The sequence below is a fragment of the Topomyia yanbarensis genome, chromosome 2 (genome assembly GCF_030247195.1).
Source record: "Topomyia yanbarensis strain Yona2022 chromosome 2, ASM3024719v1, whole genome shotgun sequence".
NCBI classification, from domain to species: Eukaryota; Metazoa; Arthropoda; class Insecta; order Diptera; family Culicidae; genus Topomyia; species Topomyia yanbarensis.
This window is the reverse complement of record NC_080671.1, coordinates 351,733,208-351,748,557: the sequence shown is the minus strand read 5'-3', so window position 1 is coordinate 351,748,557 and position 15,350 is coordinate 351,733,208.

Below are 15,350 nucleotides of genomic sequence, written 5' to 3'. Positions count from 1 at the left end.
GGCGGAGCCCTGGGGCAGTTTCTGCCGCAGACTGCCTTTCCCAACAAAACTGGTCGCGCGGGTCGTCGATATTTCGTACCAGCCAAACAGCGATGATCATACACACTTGCGAAGCACTTACTCGGACCCGACTCACTTACGAAAGAGATATTATGCCGCACTCGTCGCGTACTGACCGAATCGTTTGGCTGGAGGAATCAAAACTTTCACGCTCACTTTTTTTTTTTAATTTTGCTTTATGCCGTTGGATTATTTTTCTTTCTGGTGGTTGAATTCCACTACGATAGGCTCTGGGTGTTTCTGAAAGCTGAACTCAGCGCACTCGAACTACGAAACAGCCTTCGCTGCGATATTGAAGAACTGTGGCACGATGAACACTACCAGATTTTCTTTAACCAGCTTCCGACGTGTCGGAAACTAACACCGAATCACCGATTACGATCTAATGTTGTTATGTAAATTGTTATTTCGTCGGACGCCGTCCAGTGTGGGGGGTAGCGGCTGTGATAGTCTGAGATGTAGCTGGGTGCAATTAAGAGGTCTGCTTTTGCAATTATCATCAGCAGATGAGCTCTTGTTCGGCTTCGCCAGTAATCATCGAATGCGAAGTGGTTCAAGCGGACAAGCTGTTGTTGGGTAATCTACCCACATGTGTTCGAGGGAATGACAGATCCTGGTACAATGTGGGCCACCACCATCAGCAGCAGTAGTAGCAGCAGCAGCGACTGGGACTTTCCCGTCCGTCGTTTTCGTGCTTCAAAATAACACCTCTCGTGAAAAAGCACCCCACAGGGAAAAGTGACACTCCTTTCACGAATTTTCTCTCACTCTCGCTAGACCCGTCGTTCTGGGTGGCTACGAACACGTCGTCATAGATTTTTTCCCCCTCGCCACGGATCGTCAAGTGGGCTGTGGCGGAAAAGGGCTATTTTCGGGGACCTTGTTGCAAGGAATTGTTTTTAAAACACGAAATGTAGAACGCCAATTTCGCACAGCAATCACAATCACACACACGAGCGCGCGCGGGCACAGTAGTGTCAGCAAAGGCTACCCGAAGCAAAGAAGCCCGTACATAACCCAGACCCAACAAGGCCACTCGCACTTGACTGTTAGCGATGACGCAAAAAATGCGACTGTTTTCCACAAACCACCGACGACAGCTCGCTGATGACAGAGATCTGCAACTTTAACACAGAAAAAACTTTGCAATTTCAACTTCACGTCACACGCTAAACGACACGACACGATTCACGGCGTGCAAGCAAGTTGTTGGCGAACCAGCTAATCTTGAACTCTCAGGCACGTCCAAACCGAAACGCGTTCGAAAAGAGACTAGCGTTCGAGTCGCAATCGGGGAGCTTCTCCACTGTCCAGCTGATGCTCCCCAAAATGTACCGAGCATGCGATGGAGTTGAACTCCACTGCTTGGCTCGCTCTCCCCAAAAGGGGGTGTCTCTGCTCTCTGCTACTGGTTTGCTCCCATAGCGTCGGAAAATTGAGAACATGCAGTCACGAGGTTGGCCCCCATAGGAGCAAAGTTTTCATCACCGACCACGACGAGAGTGAGAGTGGCCTTAACCGGTCCGCGGTGGCGGTGACGGCAGACCTATTGGCATCCTTCGCTTTTCCAGTATTGTGAGAAATAAAGAGAGCTGGAAAATTCTCTCTTTCTCTCTTTTAAAGCTGTGTGATGCTGTGAGATGTGAGCCGGTATCGTTCGTGGCATAAGCACAATTAGAATTGAATGGCATTTCGAATACCTAGTTGGAACAAATACGACGAAAACGGGAGCGAATCGTGATCAGACTGATTGTCGTCGGTTCGGTTCGGAGCTTTTGATTGTTGTTAGTAGGGAAAATCGAGAAAATCTCTCGTTCTAGCCGAGATACAGACAACACTTGGGACAACGAGCGTTTAGGGAGGAACAAGTTTGATTATCAATTCTTTACTTTTAAGCCGGTATTGAAACTTTGATCCAGCCTCCACATCTGCGTGAATCCGGAACAATTTGAATATAAGAAACATTGACGAAAAAATCAAAAAGAAAAGGGAAATTCCAGTGTGATCCAGAATTGAAGTACTATGTAAAAAATGTTGATAAGTGTAATTCATTGTTGTAGAACTTTTTCGATCCTAGTTGTACTTAAAATTAAGGTGAAAACTAACTGACAGTGTCTGAAGAGAGCCATTGAAGATTTCATCGATTATAATCATTATAATTATTGATGGAAATTGATGTTCATGCTATATACCATATAGTAAGAAATACAGCGCATAAAGAAAACCGTGTTGTGGTGTATTGGCTCCAAAAGATTACAGAATAGTGGAATTTCCAATAATAATTTTGTCAGAAACTTCAATAAAGAATACTTATTTAATTTCATTATATAAGAAACTCAAAAATTACGAAAAAAAAGTTTTATAATTACATTATTGTTATATACACAAGAAAAACTATTATGACATTTTTGAGATCGGCGCGAATCGACTCAGTTCTACGAATTGAAGCAATACCAGTGCGTGTAATTATTTCAAGAATTATCGAATAGAACAGAATCGGGTAATAATTTGACACTGGGTAGAAAAATATGTCTGTACCTTTGTTAACCACCATTACCAGAGGTGATGATTTTTACTGACCTTCCATTTCACCGTATTCATGCAAATTTGACGTAAATAAAATGGTCGTGTGTTTTCTATCTTTCAACAATTTCAAACAAAGTAGCCTGCAAATGAGCTGAAATCCATTCTAGTTTTGTTATATCTAGCCAAACATGTCAAATGGTCCTAAGTGAAAATGACAGTTTCTCTTTGTTTACTTTCTCTTTCGCTAATAACTCGTCCGTTTATACGTTTGTTCATTAACTCTTAACATAATCTGCTAGTCAAAATCAGCGTTTTTCGATATATCCTAAAACAATATTGAAAAGTTTTATGCTGACGCCGTAATAATCGAAAGAGCAAGTAAACAAAGAGAGGCTCTCATTTGCACTTACCTACACCACTTTTACAGTGAACGGAAAGTTACGGCGGATAGCCTAGAACAACGTTGCAATAGCCAGCATCTAGTTTAACCTGCCTGTGCGCCATTTCATTTACTGGGTAGGACCATTTAACATGTTTGTCGAGATATATGTCGGTTTAGTCAGATAACCTGTTCCGGATTTATACGGAAATTCCGTGGTGCATGTCAATTTTGATAAAATAAATTCATAAATAGAACGAAAATGGCTACACAATGTACGAATTCATTCGTCGTTTTCTGCAACGAAGCATTTTCGTGAATTGTAAATAGTTGGTTTCGTACAGTTCACGAACTGAAAAAATGGCGACTAGAAGAACGAATTTTTTCGGTAATTTTATGTATTCAGTGTACGTTACACGAAATTTATCGTCGATGACGAAACAATTTTCGGCGATTGAAACGATTTTTTTTATATTATGCTAAATATTTGTATATAGTACGAATATTTTTGAAAGAGCATATTTGTTTTTTGTGCATTGAACGATTTTGTTAGTCGCATGATTTTGTTTTCGTTTATCGAACAAAAATTTTTGAATGTTATTTTTTATCCGATCATTTAGTACATATTTGGTGGCGGCGGTAATGTTGGGTTTCGAGATGATCTATAGAGCTCAAAAATTGATGTTCGCCGTCATTCTAAAAACAAAGATGGCGAAGACTTCAAAATCCAAAATGGTGAGTTATCATATGAAATCGTACAATGTGAATATTTTTGATTGGCTAAGATTGTAATATCTAAAATTGATATTCGCCACCGTACAAATGTCCAAGCTGTATTAAAAAATCCGTCATAATAGATATGACGAATTTTTTACTATAGACAATTCTGAACACCTTCAATCTGGGTGCTTTTAGAATGAAGATGTCGCCATCTTGAAATTAAAAATGGCGTCAGGCATCGATTTTTGGCATCAAATCATAAAAACCGTGTCGGAAATATCCATATTAATAGAGTTATTGAGAATTTAGTATTTGCCACAAAAAATGGGGTGCCGACAACCGACCATGTTTCGGTGCGGACAGCAGATTTTAGTAACCTTTTAGAAAACTGAACCAAAAAAATTGGGGCGAACATTTTCTCATTACTCAATGTTGAATCACAATATAGAATAAATTTACTTCGTAAATATTCAATACACATAACACTAAGGCAAATGATAAAAAAAAGTTTTGAGTAGCTTTTATCTTGTTCAAAACATATTTTGGTTGTAGAACAGAACATACGAAACTGTTTGCTTCAGCTATCGGCACAAAAGTAACGTGCAAATATAACACACAAATTAAATTTATCAGGATGACTATATCTGCTTTTTGTCAAAAGTTACATAGGGCCGACAACCGACCAGTGCCGGCAACCGACCACTTTCCCCTATAACTGAAATTAACGTGGTTGGTCGTTTCTAACTGGACCACTTATTAGAACACTGTTCAGCAAAAAGAAATCTGAAAGTCAAAATCTCCTGTGAAATTCGCATTGACAATCAAACTGACAAGAGATGTGAGCAGATGTATTCACACTACCTACGTCTCCTTTTATGACGTCTCTCAGTCGGCCCAACTAGCGAATCAACGACTGTAGTTAATTTAACACTAAATGCATTAGTTTAACTGCGTGGCTCTCTTATTTTTTTAAATAAGCGCAAAAAAAGTAAATTACTGTCTGTCTGCTGAACCCTGACGCAATTTGCTGTTGCGGTTAAAATCGTTTTTTTGGTGGGAAGAATTAGCTTTGTTGTTCACTTTAACATGGGCAATATTCTTAAACTAATCAGCACACAATGTCTGACATGGTAAAATTGCAAAATGTAAACAACTGGCAGCTTGACCTCCATCCGCACGCTTAGTAATCGTTCAATTTCCCGAATAACCGGTCTTACAGTGCACCTCGATAGAACAATAACAACGCAATTCGCCCGTAGTGGGGCTAAGTTTTACCATGGATCGACATCCATTGCAATTTCACACAGTAGTTAGGGGCTACGACATTTTGCTGTATTGTTTGTGCAGTGTATAGCAACAATGCGATAAGTAGAATTGATTGCTTCATAGATAGCTATAACGGAACGATTTTAGTGTCTGCACTGGACGAGATGAGAAGGTAGCCTGATGAAATATTCCATTGTCAATACACGTTAATATCGATTCAAAATTTTAGTATCTCCATCAAAGTTATTTGTTGTATTAAGATAGGTCCTCTCATATAATTGTGCAATGTTTGATAATTTTTTTGAAGAAGTAAAATGACTCAGACATGTTCTGCAAAGTGTTCATTAAGGTTTCATCTATAAAATCAAAATTTTTGAGCGTATGGTGTCCAAAATTGCGTCGAAAATAGAGGCTCCAGCAGAAGGTGTGTTGAAAACCGACCTCATCTGCGGGCATGATATAGGTTGATTACATTATATAGAAGCTCCCCTAAAAAACCTAAAAAACAAAAAAAAATCATTATAAAAACAAAATAGAGGCCACTTGAAAATAAATAATCGATTTCTCGTATGATGTTTCCACATTGGTCGGCTGTAAAAAAACATTAATGATCAAAATATTGCAAACGGGAAGTTGATTGGTTGAATGGCTCAAAAACGAGAATGCCCGCGGCTTCGAAAACTCTTGTTTCGAGAAAATGCGTGTCAAAGTTTGAATACAGTTTTCGTGTGCAATTAATGTTCCTCGTTCTATTTGACTAAGAATAGGTAAATTTATAGGTTTCTAAGGCCATTAAACACAAATTTGAGGGTGGATTTGGAAAATTAAAAGTGGCGGATCCAATATTGTAAACTAAAAAAGTATAATATTTATCTATTTGGATGAAACTCATACACCAACTCTAGGGCTCTCTTTCTCACAGAAAATTTGAACTGAAATTAATCGTTTAACACAACTGAATGGCTGGCGTCAAAAAGGGGCTAACCCACATTTTGCATTTTTCACAGGAAATGAAAAAAAACTTCCGCATTTCCAAATTAACCTTATTTTTATTGTAAAAATACACAATACACGATTTTATTAGAAGTTCAATGATCCATGTTGTCTAGAAAAAATAGGATCATTACATGAACTACCTTTCAATTCACGAGCATTTTTGTAATTCGAGGGGGTAACCCCGGGGGCACCTAGCGTCCAAAAGGGGCTAACCCACAGTGCACACGTCCTTTCCATATATTTCGTTTTAGAGTCTTTGGCAAAGTTGTTGCATGGCATCTAGCACTTTATTTGATCATTTCATATTAGTTCGGAATTCAGTCGCTATGGCGGCGCTGTTATCAACTGTTTAATGGAACGAGATAGAAATATGGTGTCTACTACAAAATTGTATGTCAGGTAATTATACGTATTTCTCTCAAGATACTAACTTTGTAGGTCCTACAAGTTATGAAATAAAGCGTATTTTTAAAAACATTATCTGTAAGTACATACATTTTCTAACCAAAACAAGCTCTATCTCAAAACATACACTCACCTTCAGGAACAACTATTTGGGCCGAAACGTCAACGTACAATGCAATCCAACTAAAAAAAAGTATTATATCGAGTTCATCTATATGTGAGCTACAACATAACTAACTAACTAATGGATAACCGATAGAAACTTTTTCTTAAAACCTTTTAAAACGAGAAAACTCGAATTTCCATAACACACAATGTGGGGTTAGCCCCTTTTGGACGCCAGCTAGTACTGAGGTTACCTCCATGGTAAATTTTGACTGCTAATAGAAAAATATTAAAAATTATTTTCAAATTTCTCAAATGGCAGTCCACGTCAATTACTTAGAACTATTAAAATATGCAATAATGTTATTTTAGGAAAAAATTGGGTTAGCCCCTTTTGGACGCCATCCATTCAACTGTTGTTCTTGTTTTTATGGAAATTTTCCTTACTCTGTTGGGGTATGTGACGTTAGGCCTAAATACATTACATATAAGATTTGATGGTCACCGCAACATATTTATTTCATGGACTTGTTGACTTTTCTCGGTGAAAATGAAAAGTCAACAAGTCCATGAGCTAAATACATTACGCATAAGTACGTTAGGCAATATGGACAATAGACATAATTCACAATAATATAACAGTAATCGCAAGGTTTTCTATATTGTAGAGATTTAATCCTTGGGCTTGTTTGTCGGGTTAGAAGAAACCTACGCTTTTGCTGTACACGATTGCATACCTTTCTCATAGCTTCATCGAGATGAGAAACACCAAGCGAGATATTTATTTCTCACAAGTGTAGATTTTTTTCTATTTTGCCTTTCTCATATAGAAAGGTTATGCAATCACTCTGAAAAACGTCAACCTAATCCCGGCCCGGAGGGCCGAGCATCCCATTCGACTCAGTTCGTCGAGATCGGAAAAAGTCTGTATGTGTGTGTGTATTTATGTATGTGTGTGTATGTGTGTGTGTGTATGTATGTGCGTATGTGTCAAATAATGTCACTCATTTTTCTCAGAGATGGCTGGACCGATTTGCCCAAACTTAGTCTCAAATGAAAGGTGCAACCTTCCCATCGGCTGCTATTGAATTTTGGATCGATCGGAATTCTGGTTCCGGAATTACGGGTTTCAGAGTGCGGCCACACAGAAATTTCTCATATAAACTATAGGAAAAATTAAAAACTGAATTTTTATTTTTGATGCTAAATGTGTTCAAGGTGCATGAAACGTCGAGATTTGATGCAAACTCGAAAAAAAAAATTGACTGCGATTCACTTTTTTGGATTTTGGCACATTTTTGCCTTTCTCATATAGAAAGGTTATGCAATCACTCTGAAAAACGTCAACCTAATCCCGGCCAAATTTTTTTTTTCGACTCGTTTAGGGTTTCTGGATTTTAACAGGGGCGTAGTTGATGGTTTACGGAGAGGGGTTACACCCCCTCTCTACTGTTCGCGCCCCTCCTTTAAAAATCTCCTTAAATCACCCCTCAGACCACCACCCCATCCAGCCCTCATACCCCTACCTTTCAACCCCATCATCTTTAAACCACCACTATATCACAAAGCATACCAATTTAAGCTGGGAAGTCGTTCGTTCATGGGACTTTCGCCCTCCTCACATACCCACCCCCGCATGACAAAATGAGTTAGCAAGCAGATAACATTGATCTAATGCTGATTAGGCTAATGGAGTATGATATTTTTTTGTTTCAAGTGTTTCACCGTCGACACGTAGCTCATCAAGTTCGTGGCTGGCATGCCATTGTGTATAAGTGCAAAGTGTACTAAGAATGTAATGGACATTTCCACAATTATGTTGAACATAAAAAGCCTCCGTGCCATAGTTTAGAGAAATGAGAAAGGCACAATTGCACCGCTAGGTGGATTAAAACAGGTTTTTTACTTGGATGAGCTGAGTGCTTTCTTCATTCAAGTGAACAGTTTTGATTCAATCACATTTCAATCCTATTCGATGCATTACCAATACAATTGCATCCAAATATTGAAAAATAAAGAAATATAATGAACAAAAATCAAGTTGCATAACCTATGGAAACTTTCAGTGTTATGGAAAGCATCATCATTACTATACGGATGTTACGTTTGTGCCGATATCTTTTTTGTTTTGGTAACTCGTCACAATACACTAAAAAAACTCACACTCGCATCAGACCAGTTTCCGTAGTTCTATTTTTGATGGTCTCAAGAATATAATCATTGAACTGAATAATATGGGAGCTATAATCAATATAGAAGAAGCAAATGCATCATTCTTTCTATCATGAGCTGTTCTTCAAGACATATATTTTCTTCTTGAACAATTGCATCATGTATGTATTTCAGAAGTAATCTAAGCTAATGTGCGCTATTCAAACTTTAATACAAATGAGATTGATTTAAACAAGAGTGTTGAACCTTTTTAAGTCGTATGCAATTTAACGGTTGTACGTCGAGAAATTCTCCTAAGCTGAGTTTCCGCAAATCAAGCATTCGGTTTGCTTCTTTTGTTTGAGCAAAGGCAGAATAACACGTTGATCGAGTTTGATCAGCGTCCAGAATATTTCTTCAACATCAAAAAAGTTCGAATATTCACGCTCTTACCACCCAAAGCCATCACCGCCAAAAAATAAGTTCCATTGAATGACACTTCAATATGGTAATTTATGCCAAACGTCAATTGTGCCAATAATTCATTATGCCTAACGTATTTAGTCCTAACATCCATTATGCCTAACGTATTTATGCCTAATGGGGTATATCCACTCTGTTGATCCACCTAACACTCCTAATTTGAAGATTAGTTGGCTGTCTAACTAGGATTATAGAATTGTTATGGTAAAGGTGTGTCAACGGAGAAGATCGTAATGTCAATGTTGGTACAATATAAAAAGTAGGAGAATTGTGGGGAAAACCGACACCCCACAACTTTTCCTAGAAATCAAATTTTTATTCATTTCATAATGACACATTATTATTAGTAAGATTATGTAGAGCATTTGAAAAAAAAATAGATTTACGTTAGTACGCGAATGTCATAAAAATAAAACAAACGACAGCAGCTTTCATACTCGTCTGGATGTTAAATTTCGTTGGTAGATTTACCTTAAAATCTTAATGTTTCAAAGATTTTCTTCCATTTAATTCCACTATGTTTTTATAGTTAGATGCACTTGCACTTCACTATTTAACAGATACCGGTATTTCGATTACTACTTGTAATCTTCTTCAGTGTTTGTATCAGTCTATAGGGAATTACGGGATTGTAAAGTCGTTTTATCTAGGGAAGCGGGTAGGCTGTGGTCGGTGGGTACCTAGGTGCATGAAGCTGCAAGTGCATCTAACTATAAAAACATAGTGGAATTAAATGGAAGAAAATCTTTGAAACATTACGTACATTCCACAAAGACCTCCGCTCGCGTATATATTGTTAAAATCTTAACCAAACAAAAGCTTTTCAAATCGCCACATTTTTCAGTACCTATTATTATCGGCCTTTACTATGACCAACTAAGTGCATTGAAGACGAGTTTGAGAAATTCAATATTTTTAATCGCTTTTATAAAAAAATGCGCGCTGTTGGGATAAAACCGACACGCTGTTAAAATGGCTGTGTATACTTGCGATTCATTGCAAAATGCTGGGGATCTTTGTGACACTTCAATTAGCCTATTAGAACACTATAGTATTAGAAGAAATACACAGAAATACTTTTTGTGCTTATTTCTTGTAAGTCTCTTTAAAAATCAAAAATTGGAATTTTTGCTTATCTGATTCTATCGAAGCTTTTGCCCTTTCTGCAAAAAGCTCATCAAATCGAATTTCTAGTGTTCTCTTGGTTTGTCATAGAGGAACTTTATCACAATGAGACAATGATCTTATATATAACCCAATAGATCGTTGATGATCCGAAATAAAATGACACTGAAGGTTGCAATGATGTGCGCAAGGATTATTTGGAAATAATCATATCAAGAAATAATCCTATAGCATAAAATACTCTTATTTATAGTATTTTATGCTATTTGCTTTCGCACTTTCTTTCCTTCACTACATGATAAAGCAATAAAAAGCACCTATTTGCATCATACATACTCACACTTTATAAATCACGCATAAATCTCATTTTTAAGAGAGATAAAGATTTTAATAAAGTGGAGAGAAAATAAATTAAAGGGGGTGTCGGTCTTACCCCTATGGGGTGTCGGTTTTACCCACAGTGCCTACAAAAAGTCACTTTGTTTTCCAAGTTTTACAACCAATAATTTTTAAAGAAATTAATTTTTTGAAGCTCTGAAAAAATTAAGTCTTGTTAAGAATTTTCTGAAGAAGAATTCTGCATAAAAATTTCAATTTTATTAGTTTTGTGGCAACTTAGCAAAAGTATTAAGCTTAAGGTGTCGGTTTTAACCATAATTCCTACCGTCGGTGGCCGCGTGGCGCATAAAGTTTGTTCTGGACACCTCTATTCAACCAAAAACTTGGAAATCTGAGGGTTATGATTAGTGTCAGAGCTCCAGAATTAGTTTCTGTTAAATTGTTTTCATGAAGGTATTTGACTTGATATTGATATGCAGTGAAGCCAATTTTCATCAAAATTAACACTCATCACCAAATCAAACCTGATAGTAATCCATGGTTTCGATGCTCGAATATGTGTACAGACGAAAATCTTCCATGGTAACCTATTTTCAAGTTGCAAACAAATCAGTATCGATGAAATGCGTAACCAAGTTCGCTTGGTTGCATTCCCTCCATTCATTCATTCCGCGTGATCATTTTTCAATCTGAGTATGCTTCACTATGTTCGATTCTTATCCATTCAGAAGTTAGACACGAGATCCATAATACTTTTCGAATTCAATCGAAGTGATTGAGACAGTTTTGGCGCTCTTATGCATAAGAAAAGCATTTGAAACCTATAGTTACGGGCCTTTATGGTACTAGAGCCTCGGATACCCGATCAGAAGAGCATAACAAAACAATAACACTATTATAACTATGGTTGATATTTATAACAATTGGAGTTATATTCAGATAACGGAATGGAAAATGGATTGCGGACAGTTTTCTATACTATCAATATTATAACATAATCTAGTATGAAACGATCAATTTATGAATTGATCGTTTGTTACTAGGTCACTGTCATTAGATGATTATATCTAATACAGTTCTCTTACAGTGGACGTTTCTACTTTTGGAAAAATATTATATCTCATTTAGTTTTAACTTTGATAAAATCATATCAAATTTTGTTATAATGTTGTTATCATTAGCTAGTTTTTTGTTTTATTTTATGTTATTTTAACAACTAACCAGCCGGATTTATAACAGGTTCTGTTTCAAAATATTTTTGAAATAAATAACTCCAGGTGTTACAAATCAGTTATGCCCTTCCGATCGGGTAGTACTATTAAAAAAAATTGCAACGAATGCTATTTGATTCATTCATCAAGTATCGAAAGTTATCGATTACGATGAGAAAATATCTCTATTGGCCCGATCTTCACTCAATGCTGAGTTGCCTCTGACAACACGTAGTACAGCATTTATTGACGAATGAAAAGTTCTATTTGGCGCGTTATGTACACAGAAAAAAATATTTTGTAATTTTAAGTTTATTTTCATGCACATATTTGGAGCATGAATATAAATGTAAAATTAAGTTCCACCAAAAATCCACACGACTTGTCGTGCTTTCTTCAACGAATTTAATTATAATTCTACACGTGGAATGAAAATTACAGTTCCTTCAATCGGAAAACCAATGCACTTCAATGTATTTTTTACTCACTTATTGCTGTAAAATGAATGACATGTAATATTACACGAATGAAACTGTAAAATTGTATGCTTTTTGATGCTCCAATTGAGTGCAGTGATTTTAACGTAATTTTCAATCAAAGTTTTGATTCAATCTTTGTATGTTTACATTCGTATTGATTTACATGTCGTTTAAATTTCATTATTTTTTTGTGTGTATTTGGATTTTATCGCCTACTACAAATAGGTAGACCTGATAAGCAAAGACGATTGGATCAGTATACAACATTCAACGTTGATATGTATCATTTTAGATCAACAATATTTTCATCAATCACCATCACTGTTGATATGATTTGACAACTATGAGATCTCGACCAAGGTGGCATACAGAGTGGTGACCAGAAGCTGGTACTGACAATAGGATGCGAAAAGCGAGAAACCAGCTTGCAGCGAATTTAATGAAGCCTGTCAGAGTAAAATAAGGCAAACGGCGCAGATCCGCACAGCTTTCACTCTGACATGAACCTTTTCGTTTGCTGCAAGAGGCTTTCTCGCCAGATTAAAAACAGACGGCCACTGTATTGTGCCGAAGTGTAGTCACTGTAAAATTGTAGTTCCACACTGCACCGAATACAGGGTGGTTGCAATAACTGTTCAATGGAAAGAAACGACACGTGGAATCTATAGATTTCACAACATTACAGAAGACACCAAATGTCTATTTCTTCTTCGTTAAAAAAAATGTGTTGGTGGGATCTATATATACGGAAGCCAGAACCGATCCTACATCTGAAATAATTCATTAGATAATATCGGAAATAAATAGCAAATCTGAATAATCGGACATGAAAAGTATCTGAGTGCATGGCAACTCGTTTAGCCGATTAGCCGAACGTACGTTGACTTCTGGATTGCGTATCTACCGGATGAATGAAAAGTAAGCTTTGTTCCTTGCCACATAATCTCATTAGCATTCGAGTTAGCATTCTACTTTTCGCTAATGAAGTAACAAAATTTTGTACAGGAACCAGAAGCCACCGACAGAATGGAACAGTCTGACAACAAAGCGATACGTTCTATCAAGTGTGGCGGCACACAACGAACTTTGAACCACTCGTCCACTGATCGTCGTTTGTCACTCCCTTCCTACAGCTGGCACCATTCATTAGTGATCTAACTGACCGGCTTGCTGTTTGTTGTTTCGCTGAAAGGTAAATGGATAGCTGCGTCTACGTTAGTCAAATTACTACCGGCGATGCGATCAAAAGGCAAAATAATGGCGTGGCATTATCGTATACGGTATTGAATCACAATTTTTCGCCTGCCCCTGTCACGCGTAGTGAACTTTTGCGTTTATATATGTCATCATTCATTTCTCGCTGCACTGCAATTCGCGGACTGTTATTTACTGGGTATTTGCATCGGTAGCCGTGAGACGCGACACGGTTTGAAACCTAAAACCCAGCAAATACTATTTCGTTTCATTGTCGATAAACCAAACAGGCGCGAAATGCTTTTTAATCGCTGGTTGGGGTCTTTTATTTCACAAACGATGCGATTGAAATTGCACATGGCTGTTAACGACTCGCATCGGTGGCGGTGGCGTAAGCAAGGTGCTAGCACAAGAATAATTTCGCGTCAAGAAAAAAAGTTACTTAGGATAATAAATTAAGTAGTCAATATTTTACAAGGATATATTTAAACAAATATTTTCCGAACGTATTCTTTCAAGCATCGCGGAATACTTCAAGAAAATTTGCAGAAATATATCGATCTTGAAACTGATGAACTGCAGCCCAATAATTGTTCAAATAACTACAATTAATATCATAAATGTAATAAAAAATAATCAAATGTTCTACTAGAATGGCGAAAAACAATGCTCCTCTCTATTATCTTTTAGTTCTGTAATGGTTCGCACTTTTCTTAGAGATAGAATGGCACAGACGCTTGAACCAGGAGCTGTACAAACATTCGGACATCGAAAGGCTAACAAAAGTCGACCGAATGCAGAAGGCTGGACATTAGAGTGACAGAAAAAAAATGACACCCATCGGCCCATCCCTGAGTCGATTCTTAGTCCCACCAGGAGTGTCTGCTCCAAATTTGAGTCAAATCGAACAAGTCTAGCTACCGGACCAACGTGCTTGAAGTTTGTATGGGATTTTTCGACAATTTACATGGAGAAAACCCACTTGCTCATATTTTCGCCGCTAGGTGGCACTGTATACATCAGATTATCACCAAAAGTGAAACTTAAGAAGATATTTTTATTATCTACAACTTTGTTGAAGACTGCAAAACGATCCGACTCCAATAGGAAAAGTTATTAAACTTTTAACGAAGTAATGTCTGAGTCAGTTTTGCATGGGGCCTCGCAGGGCATGGTAGTGTATCAGTACTAGGTTCTAACAAACTAAACATTTTTATGGAATAATGGTTAGATTTAGCTGAATAGTATGTTCGGAAGAATTGTAGTACATAATACGAGTTATGTTTTGTAAATTGTCGAAAAATCCCATACAAACTTCAAGCACGTTGGTCCGGTAGCTAGACTTGTCCGATTTGCTTCAAATTCGGAACAAGTACTCCTGGTGGGACTAGGAATCGACTCAGGGGTGGGCCGATTAAGTTTTCAAAAATTCATTATTGTTCTGGGCAGTCTACTGGACATGTAACGCGAATGCCGAAAGAGAGACGAACTAGTTTTGCTCAGCAGAGAGTCTGGAAGAGGTCGTCGACTCCCTGGCTGTGCGGACGCTCTAGGAGACTATAATTATTATCGTTTGCAATATTATTATTCAACATCTGTGTACATCGGTAATACTGTGTCAATAATTCATCTTCAAAAAACGGACCAAATCTTTCGAACCAGATATCCCCTGAACCGAATTTCTGACCACGCCACTGATTCGCATTGAAACGTAATTTGACGAACAGAGGCGTTATGAAAGAAAAGTGCTTTACAAAGTATTAATTGCCAATAATTCGTGGAAATTTAAACCAAAATATCGATTACTGTGCAATAATAAATGTTTAATGTTAGGTAGACATTGTGTCGATTAATCACAAAACAATACTAGCAACTGCATGCCATGTCATACAAATACATACGGACGCTATT